The sequence below is a fragment of the Chiloscyllium punctatum genome, chromosome 18 (assembly GCF_047496795.1).
Source record: "Chiloscyllium punctatum isolate Juve2018m chromosome 18, sChiPun1.3, whole genome shotgun sequence".
Lineage (NCBI taxonomy): Eukaryota > Metazoa > Chordata > Chondrichthyes > Orectolobiformes > Hemiscylliidae > Chiloscyllium > Chiloscyllium punctatum.
This window is the reverse complement of record NC_092756.1, coordinates 5646733-5657160: the sequence shown is the minus strand read 5'-3', so window position 1 is coordinate 5657160 and position 10428 is coordinate 5646733. Positions and strand designations below refer to the sequence as shown.

The window sequence follows — 10428 nt, the reverse complement described above, 5'->3', positions numbered from 1 at the left end:
CTCAAAGAGTGTCAGAGCGAGTCAAAGAGTGTCACAGTGTGTCTCAGAGTGTGTCAGCAAGTGTCACAGTGTTTCAGAGAGTGTCACAGGGTGTCGAAGAGAGAGTCAGAGAATGTCACCGGGTGTGAGAGAGTGTCACAGCGTTTCTCAATGTGTCAGAGTGAGTGAGAAAGTATCACAGTCTGTCTCAAAGTGTCAGAGAGTGTCACAGTATGTCAGAGGTTATTACAGTATACCAGAGAGAGAGTCAGACAATGTCAGAGAGTGCCACAATGTCTCTCAGAGAGTTTCAAAGAGGCTCAGAGTGTGTTACAGTGCGTCACAGAGAGTGGCACAATTTGTCGCAGACAGAGAAAGAGAGAGTCACAGTGTATCTCAGAGAGAGTCAGAGAGTGTCACAGTGTGTCTCAGAGCGTGTCAGAGACAGTCACAGTGTCTCTCAGTGAGTTTCAGAGAGAGTCACAAAGTGTCACAATTTATCAGAGAAGGTCACAGTGTATTTCAGAGAGTGTCAGACAGGGTCACAGTCTGTCTCAGTGTGTCAAAGAGGGTCAGAGTGTGTCACAGTGAATCTTAGAGAATGTCACAGTGTGTCAGTGTCGGTCAGAGTGTGTCACAGTGTGTCTCAGTGTCTTATAGTCGGTCAGAGAGAGCTCAGGAGAATCATAGTGTGCCTCAGAGAGTGTCAGAGAGTGTCACAGTGTGTCTCAGAGCGTGTCAGAGAATGTCAGAGATTGTCACAGTCAGTCAGAGAGTGAAACGGTGTGCCTCATAGACTGTCAGAGAGAGTCACGGCCTGTTTCAGAGAGTGTCAGAAGTGTGACAGTGTGTCACAGTCTGTCAGAGAATGTCAGAGATTGTCACAGTCAGTCAGAGAGTGTCAGAATGTGTCTCAGAGAGTGTCAGAGAGTGTCACAGTGTGTCTCAGAGAATGTCAGAGAGTGTCACAGTGTCTCACTGTCGTTCAGAGAGTGTAAAAGTGTGCATCACTAGCTCATAATCGGTCAGAGAGAGACAGAGATTGTCACAGTGTGTCTCAGAGAGTGTCAGAGAGAGTCAGAAAGGGTCACAGTGTGTTTCAGAGATTGTCCAAGAGTGTAGCAGTGTGGTACAGTCTCTCAGAGAGTTTCAGAGTGTGTCTCAGAGAGTGTCAGTGAATATCAATGCGTGTCTCAAGGTGTCAGAGAGTATAACAATCTATCTCAGAGAGTGTCACAGTGTGTCTCAGAGAGTATCAGCGTGTGTCAGAGAGTGTTGGGGAGTGTCACAGAGAGTGGCACTTAATGTCTCAGTGAGTATTAAAGTATGTCTTAGAGTGTGTCATAGAATGTCAGAGAGTGTGACAGTGTATCACCGTCTGTCAGAGAGTGTCACAGTGTGTCAGTGAGTGTCACAGTATGTCTCGAAGAGAGTCAGAGAGTATCACTGTGAGTCTCAGAGAATGTAAGAGAATTCAATTCGTGTCTCAGAGTTTCAGAAAATGTCACAGTGTATCTCAGAGAATGTCTCAGGTTGTGTTTCAGAGATTGTCGGAGAGGGTCAGAGTATGTCACAGTGTGTCTCAGAGCGTGTCACAGTGTATCACAGAGTGTCACAGTCTCTCACATTCGGTCAGAGAGTGTCAAAGAGTGTCAGATAATGTCACAGTGTTTCTCAGGCAGTGTCAGTGAGAGTCAGAGTGTCACAGGCTGTCAGAGAGTGCCACAGTGTGTTTCAGAGTGTGTCAGAGAGTGTCACAGTGTTTCTCAAAGAGTTAGAGTGTGTCACAGTTTGTCTCAGAGTGTGTCAGCAAGTGTCACAGTATTTCAGAGAATGTCACCGGGTGTCAGAGAGTGTCACAGCGTGTCTCAGCGTGTCAGAGTGAGTCAGAAAGTGTCACAATGTGTCTCAAAGTGTCAGAGAGTGTCACAGTGTGTCAGAGTTTTCACAGTATATCAGAGAGAGAGTCAGAGGGTGTCAGAGAGTTCCACAGTGCGTCGCAGAGGGTGGCACAATGTGACGCAGAGAGAGAAAGAGAGAGTCACAGTGTGTCTCAGAGCGTGTCAGAGACAGTTACAGTGTTTCTCAGAGAGTGTCAGAGAGAGTCAAAAAGTGTCACATTGAGTCACACTCTATCAGAGAGGGTCACAGTGTGTTTCAGAAGTGTCAGAGAGAGTCACAGTCTGTCTCAGAGTGTCAAAGAGTGTCATGGTGTGTTACAGTGAGTCTTAGAGAGTGTCACAGTGTGTCAGTGTCGGTCAGAGAGTGTCACAGTGTGCCTCAGTGTCTTACAGTCTGTCAGAGAGAGCCAGAGAGTATCACAGTGTATCTCAGAGCGTGTCAGAGAATGTCAGAGATTGCCACAGTCAGGCAGAGTGTGCCACAGTGTGACTCAGAGACTGTCAGAGAGGGTCAAGGTCTGTTTCAGAGAGTCTCAGAAGTCTCAGTGTGTCACAGTCTGTCAGAAATTGTCACAGTGTGTCGCATTCTGTCAGAGAGTGTCACAGAACGTTTCAGAGAGTGTCAGAGAGACTCAGAGAGTGCCACATTGTGTTTCAGAGAGTGTCAGAGAGGATCAGAGTATGTCACAATGTGTCTCAGAGAGTGCCAAGTGTGTTTCAGAGAGAATCATAGAGGGTCAGAGTATGTCACAGTGTGTCTCAAGAGTGTCACAGTGTATCAGAGAGTGTCACAGTGTCTCACAGTCGTTCAGAGCGTGTCACTGAGAGTCAGAGAGTGTCGCAGTGTTTCTCAGGCAGTGTCAGTGAGAGACAAAGTGTCAGAGTCTGTCAGAGAGTGTCACAGTGTGTTTCAGATTGTGTCAGAGAGAGTCAGAGAGGGTCACGGTGTGTCTCAGAGAGTATCAGCGAGAGTCAGAGAGTGTCACAGTGTGTCTCAGAGAGTGTCAGCAATTGTCAAAGTGTGTCAGAGAGTGTCATAGGGTGTCAGAAAGTGAGTCAGAGAGTATGACAGTGTGTTAGAGATTCGCGGTGTGTCTCAGAGTGTTAGAGAGTGTCATAGTGTGTCTCAGAGTGTGTCAGAGAGTGTCACAGTGTATCTCAGAGTGTGTCAGAAAGTGTCACAGTGTTTCAGAGAGTGTCACAGGGTGTCAGAGAATGTCACAGGGTGTCGGAGATTGTCACAGCGTGTCTCAGCGTGTCAGAGTGAGTCACAAAGTGTCACAGTGTGTCTCAAAGTGTCAGAGAGTGTCACAGTATGTCAGAGATTTTCACAGTATATCAGAGAGAGTCAGAGAGTGTCAGAGAACGCCACCGTGCATCTCAGAGAGATTCAAGGAGGCTCAGAATATGTCACAGTGCGTCCCAGACTGGTACAATGTGTCGCAGAGAAAGAGAGAGTCACAGTGTGTCTCAGAGCGTGTCAGAGACAGTCACAGTGTTTCTCAGAGAGTGTCAGAGAGAGTCAAAAAGTGTCACACTGAGTCACACTCTAGCAGAGAGGGTCTCCGTGTGTTTCAGAAAGAGTCACAATCTGTCTCAGAGTGTCAAAGAGGGTCAAAGTGTGTCACAGTGAATCTTAGAGAGTGTCACAGTGTGTCATTGTCGGTCAGAGCGTGTCACAGTGTGTCTCCGTGTCTTACAGTCTGTCAGAAAGAGCCAGAGAGTATCACAGTGTGTCTCAGAGAGTGTCAGAGAGTGTCACAGTGTGTCTCAGAGCATGTCAGAGAATGTCAGAGATTTTCACAGTCAGTCAGAGAGTGTCACAGTGTGCCTCCGAGACTGTCAGAGAGAGTCACGGTCTGTGTTGGAGAGAGTCAGAAGTGTCGCAGTGTGTCACAGTCTGTCAGAGAATGTCAGGGATTGTCACTGTCGGTCAGAGAGGGTCACAATGTGTCTCAGAGCGTGTCAGAGACAGTTACAGTGTTTCTCAGAGATTGTCAGAGAGAGTCAAAAAGTGTCACATTGAGTCACACTCTATCAGAGAGGGTCACAGTGTGTTTCAGAAGTGTCAGAGAGAGTCACAGTCTGTCAGAGAGAGTCACAGTGTGTGTCAGAGAATGTCAGAGTGTTGCAGTGTGTCACAGTGTGTCTCAGTGAGTGTCAGAGAGAGTTAGAGTGTGTCACATTGAGTCAGAGAATGTCACAGTGTGTCTCAGAGACAGTGAGAGAGTGTCAAAGTTTGTCAGAGAGTGGCACAGTATGTCTCAGACAGTGTCAGAGAGTATCACAGTGGGTGTCAGAGAGTGTCAGAGAAAGTCAGAGACTATCACAGTGTGTTATAGAGAGTGTCAAAGAGGGTCAGAGTGTGTCACAGTGTGCCTCAGAGAGAGAGTCACCGTGTGTCTCAGGGAGTGTCAGAGAGAGTCACAGGGTTTCTCAGAGACTGTCAGAGAGAGTCGAAAATTGTCACACTGAGTCGCACATTATCAGAGAGGGTCACAGTGTGTTTCACAGAGTGGCACAATGTGTCGCAGAGAGATAAAGAGAGTCAAAGTGTGTCTCAGGGAGAGTCAGAGTGTGTCAAAGTGTGTCTCAGAGCATGTCAGATACAGATACAGTATTTCTCAGAGAGTGTCAGATAGAGTCAAAAAGTGTCACTCTGAGTTACACTTTATCAGAGAGGGTCACAGTGTGCAATTTGCTGCAGAGATTATCACACCTGGACATGAGCCTCATGGATACCAACTGAGTTGGAAACCTGTGTGGGAATCGATGAGAAAAAGCGACTCAATAAATTTTAACAAGTTCCATGGTGCTTTTTAGAAATGCAGTTTCTGTTCACCTCAATCCAAAAGGCAGTTTCTGAACATAGTAACAGAAGTCAAAAGGTAATTACCTCACCCCACCCCCACTCCGGAAGAGGTGCTAACTGCCCTTGATTGCTGTTTGTTCATGATGTGAAGAGCTCTCACGCCTGAGTCACCGTCACGTCTCTGGTTGCTGAGTGAATCACAAAGAAGGACTTTCTCCAGAGCTGCAACTGCCTCACTTCCCCACTCGCCTTCCCCGTTTACATTTTCCTGCTCGTCAGTGATTTAATGAAAACCAAATGGATGCGATGTCATTCTGTAGCCTCTCTGTCGATTCCTCCGTTTCAGTTCCAACGTGGCTTAGATCTCGGGGCGCACCTTAATACTAGCGACGCTATGAAAGCACAGGTCCAGTGGTTCCTCTGAGAGTGTAATTTCTTTCATTGCTGTTGCTGATTGAATGAGCCACTAACGTGTGAACTGCTCCAAAACATGATTCAGGACCTCTGGTGCCAATTCTCGCACGTTGAATAACGACAGACACCTTCCAAATGAGGTCTTTCAGAGACGACTTTGGGATACATTTGACAGACAGACTAGTTGAAGAATCCGTGGTGCACTGTGACACCAGCACATCAGCTTCTTCCCTGTCTTTGAACCGGGCCGCCTGCGCAAGGAATGCGAATGCGGTAATGCTTTTCGTGGAAGGATCAGAAGGGGGTAACTACACTCTCAAACAGAATGGCATATGATCAGAACGATGTTGGAGAAAAACTTTACAATGCTTTGCACAGTAATTAAATGGAATCGCATTGCATTGCACGACGAGAGAAGATTTATTCAAGCAAATTCGAAGGCAGGTTTGCACATGGGAAAGCAAGCAAGAAAGCTCCGTTCTTGTCCATGTCAAAGGCTGCACTTGAAGAGCAAAGCAGTTTCTGCCCAGTTTCGAACTGGGGACCTTTCGCGTGTGAGGCCAACGTGATGACCACTACACTACAGAAACAAGCCGCGGTCGCAGCCGCTGCAGCTCAGTGGCATCCAACACAGAAAGTTGAAGCCATTCTACCTTTCGCCTTTCTGTTTCCGTTAACTCGTTGTTTCATGGGACTTGTTTAATTTTGGCTATGTGGTGAGCATGGACGAGATACACCGAAGTATCTGTTTCCACGCGGTGTAACCCGGTAACGTTGTGTTGCTTACACCTGCTTTAAAGAATTACGCTTTTGCGGAGCTTACCGTCGCAGTCTGTGGCAAAATCATTTAGTCTGTTCGACGGCTCACGGGAAAGGTAGCATTGTGAAACACTGCAGAAACGAACGACTTCCTTACTTTTGCTCCGACTGACCATACTCCGTGAAAGTTTCCCAGATTCTCAGTTGAGGATTCTTGCAGCTGGAAGTTACCTCAGAAACCCTGTTAATTCGTAATGTATTGAGCGAATCGCAAAACAGAAAGCATTTAACACGGAACAAAAACAAAACTGGAAAACCAAATGCATTTTCAGACACAGCGAGCATGAATGCTAAATGTGAGACAGTCCGGGGGCATGAGCCATGAAGTAATCACACAAATAACAACAGGGCAATTCCAAACTACTCTTTCAAACATACTGGAGCCTGAGTGCACCACCACTGCCCAGACAATGCTGCAAAGAGACAAAGAAAGAACATAATAAGAATGGGCCATAAAAAGTGAATTTCACCAATCACAGTCTCGATTAGATTACCTTTCCCTTGCGATGACTCCAGGACGGAAAAGGAGGAAGTGGGAGAAATTCAATAACATATGACATCGAAATACATTAGAACGATTTTCTCATTGGCCAGAAAACCAAATAACGACGAGTCGAGTCACCGTAGGACTCTGTTTCGCAACAACAGTCTCCATTCGGTTCCAGTAAAAGCTCAACTTGCCTGGAACAGAAAGCAACAGTGGAGCCGCTGGCGATTTTCCGCGCGGGAGGCGAACACGATCATGACAGCACAGACACTTTGGAAAATTCGGCACTTTCCCACACCGCAGGCAATTCCCCGGGAAGCAAACTCATTTTTCTTCTGTTTTAAACAGAAATGCAGCAGGGGAATGAAACAGCATTTAAACCAGCAGCTCCGCAGAAACGGCTGCAGTGGGATTCGAACCCACCCCTCGGGCGAGACGACAGCCTTAATCCAGCGCCTAAGACCGCTCGGCCACACAAGCAACACGCCCGCGAGTCCATTTTCTTGCACTTCCAATTGTGTTCCTGCATAACAACAGATGTAAACTCAGGTGAAAAAGGTTCCATGATCTCTCTCCGACTCGCACAGCTGCTGGGATGTGCCCGTCTACAATATCAATTTCTCAGCAGTTAACGATAGCCCATCAATCCAGACAAAAATCACTGGTAAGCTGAGTCTATCTTCTCAGACTGGATTCAGCTACAAATGTATCTGTGAGTGCGTGAGAATATATGATCGGTTATGATTGGGTCAAATTACCATGAGCTACTTGACATTACTGCAATTTCGATTCTTGCTGTGCTAAATGATTTCACCCATTGCTCGAAACAGGACAACTTACACGTTTACACGGAACATGAAACACACCGGACTACAGGGAAAATGCACAAAGCTGAGCAGGCCGTGTCCCAAATCATACCGTGCACCATAGTTTCAGGCACTGTGTCTGTTTTGCAGAATAAGGTTCCCAAAGAATGTTCCATCCTAAAACCGGAGGTAGTATTACAATCCGAGAACGACAGATTACATTGTGAGGAAGGTCTGACCTCGGGGCCGGTTCGAGATGCCACTTTCCTTGCCTTTTACCTTAACCGTGCAATTTGCTGCAGAGATTATCACACCTGGACATGAGCCTCATGGATACCAACTGAGTTGGAAACCTGTGTGGGAATCGATGAGAAAAAGCGACTCAATAAATTTTAACAAGTTCCATGGTGCTTTTTAGAAATGCAGTTTCTCTTCACCTCAATCCAAAAGGCAGTTTCTGAACATAGTAACAGAAGTCAAAAGGTAATTACCTCACCCCACCCCCACTCCGGAAGAGGTGCTAACTGCCCTTGATTGCTGTTTGTTCATGATGTGAAGAGCTCTCACGCCTGAGTCACCGTCACGTCTCTGGTTGCTGAGTGAATCACAAAGAAGGACTTTCTCCAGAGCTGCAACTGCCTCACTTCCCCACTCGCCTTCCCCGTTTACATTTTCCTGCTCGTCAGTGATTTAATGAAAACCAAATGGATGCGATGTCATTCTGTAGCCTCTCTGTCGATTCCTCCGTTACAGTTCCAACGTGGCTTAGATCTCGGGGCGCACCTTAATACTAGCGACGCTATGAAAGCACAGGTCCAGTGGTTCCTCTGAGAGTGTAATTTCTTTCATTGCTGTTGCTGATTGAATGAGCCACTAACGTGTGAACTGCTCCAAAACATGATGCAGGACCTCTGGTGCCAATTCTCGCACGTTGAATAACGACAGACACCTTCCAAATGAGGTCTTTCAGAGACGACTTTGGGATACATTTGACAGACAGACTAGTTGAGGAATCCGTGGTGCACTGTGACACCAGCACATCAGCTTCTTCCCTGTCTTTGAACCGGGCCGCCTGCGCAAGGAATGCGAATGCGGTAATGCTTTTCGTGGAAGGATCAGAAGGGGGTAACTACACTCTCAAACAGAATGGCATATGATCAGAACGATGTTGGAGAAAATCTTTACAATGCTTTGCACAGTAATTAAATGGAATCGCATTGCATTGCACGACGAGAGAAGATTTATTCAAGCAAATTCGAAGGCAGGTTTGCACATGGGAAAGCAAGCAAGAAAGCTCCGTTCTTGTCCATGTCAAAGGCTGCACTTGAAGAGCAAAGCAGTTTCTGCCCAGTTTCGAACTGGGGACCTTTCGCGTGTGAGGCCAACGTGATGACCACTACACTACAGAAACAAGCCGCGGTCGCAGCCGCTGCAGCTCAGTGGCATCCAACACAGAAAGTTGAAGCCATTCTACCTTTCGCCTTTCTGTTTCCGTTAACTCGTTGTTTCATGGGACTTGTTTAATTTTGGCTATGTGGTGAGCATGGACGAGATACACCGAAGTATCTGTTTCCACGCGGTGTAACCCGGTAACGTTGTGTTGCTTACACCTGCTTTAAAGAATTACGTTTTTGCGGAGCTTACCGTCGCAGTCTGTGGCAAAATCATTTAGTCTGTTCGACGGCTCACGGGAAAGGTAGCATTGTGAAACACTGCAGAAACGAACGACTTCCTTACTTTTGCTCCGACTGACCATACTCCGTGAAAGTTTCCCAGATTCTCAGTTGAGGATTTTTGCAGCTGGAAGTTACCTCAGAAACCCTGTTAATTCGTAATGTATTGAGCGAATCGCAAAACAGAAAGCATTTAACACGGAACAAAAACAAAACTGGAAAACCAAATGCATTTTCAGACACAGCGAGCATGAATGCTAAATGTGAGACAGTCCGGGGGCATGAGCCATAAAGTAATCACACAAATAACAACAGGGCAATTCCAAACTACTCTTTCAAACATACTGGAGCCTGAGTGCACCACCACTGCCCAGACAATGCTGCAAAGAGACAAAGAAAGAACATAATAAGAATGGGCCATAAAAAGTGAATTTCACCAATCACAGTCTCGATTAGATTACCTTTCCCTTCCGATGACTCCAGGACGGAAAAGGAGGAAGTGGGAGAAATTCAATAACATATGACATCGAAATACATTAGAACGATTTTCTCATTGGCCAGAAAACCAAATAACGACGAGTCGAGTCACCGTAGGACTCTGTTTCGCAACAACAGTCTCCATTCGGTTCCAGTAAAAGCTCAACTTGCCTGGAACAGAAAGCAACAGTGGAGCCGCTGGCGATTTTCCGCGCGGGAGACGAACAAGATCATGACAGCACAGACACTTTGGAAAATTCGGCACTTTCCCACACCGCAGGCAATTCCCCGGGAAGCAAACTCATTTTTCTTCTGTTTTAAACAGAAATGCAGCAGGGGAATGAAACAGCATTTAAACCAGCAGCTCCGCAGAAACGGCTGCGGTGGGATTCGAACCCACCCCTCGGGCGAGACGACAGCCTTAATCCAGCGCCTAAGACCGCTCGGCCACACAAGCAACACGCCCGCGAGTCCATTTTCTTGCACTTCCAATTGTGTTCCTGCATAACAACAGATGTAAACTCAGGTGAAAAAGGTTCCATGATCTCTCTCCGACTCGCACAGCTGCTGGGATGTGCCCGTCTACAATATCAATTTCTCAGCAGTTAACGATAGCCCATCAATCCAGACAAAAATCACTGGTAAGCTGAGTCTATCTTCTCAGACTGGATTCAGCTACAAATGTATCTGTGAGTGCGTGAGAATATATGATCGGTTATGATTGGGTCAAATTACCATGAGCTACTTGACATTACTGCAATTTCGATTCTTGCTTTGCTAAATGATTTCACCCATTGCTCGAAACAGGACAACTTACACGTTTACACGGAACATGAAACACACCGGACTACAGGGAAAATGCACAAAGCTGAGCAGGCCGTGTCCCAAATCATACCGTGCACCATAGTTTCAGGCACTGTGTCTGTTTTGCAGAATAAGGTTCCCAAAGAATGTTCCATCCTAAAACCGGAGGTAGTATTACAATCCGAGAACGACAGATTACATTGTGAGGAAGGTCTGACCTCGGGGCCGGTTCGAGATGCCACTTTCCTTGCCTTTT

General features: G+C 46.6%; 2 non-coding genes across 2 annotated transcripts; both read right to left on the bottom strand.

Annotated features, from left to right (window-relative positions):
• Positions 1-5623: 5623 nt before the first annotated feature.
• On the bottom strand, positions 5624-5696 carry trnav-cac (transfer RNA valine (anticodon CAC)). The gene has a single exon. It is a non-coding gene; the product is annotated as a tRNA-Val (tRNA).
• Positions 5697-8556: 2860 nt separating this feature from the next.
• On the bottom strand, positions 8557-8629 carry trnav-cac (transfer RNA valine (anticodon CAC)). Its single transcript has one exon. It is a non-coding gene; the product is annotated as a tRNA-Val (tRNA).
• Positions 8630-10428: the final 1799 nt, after the last annotated feature.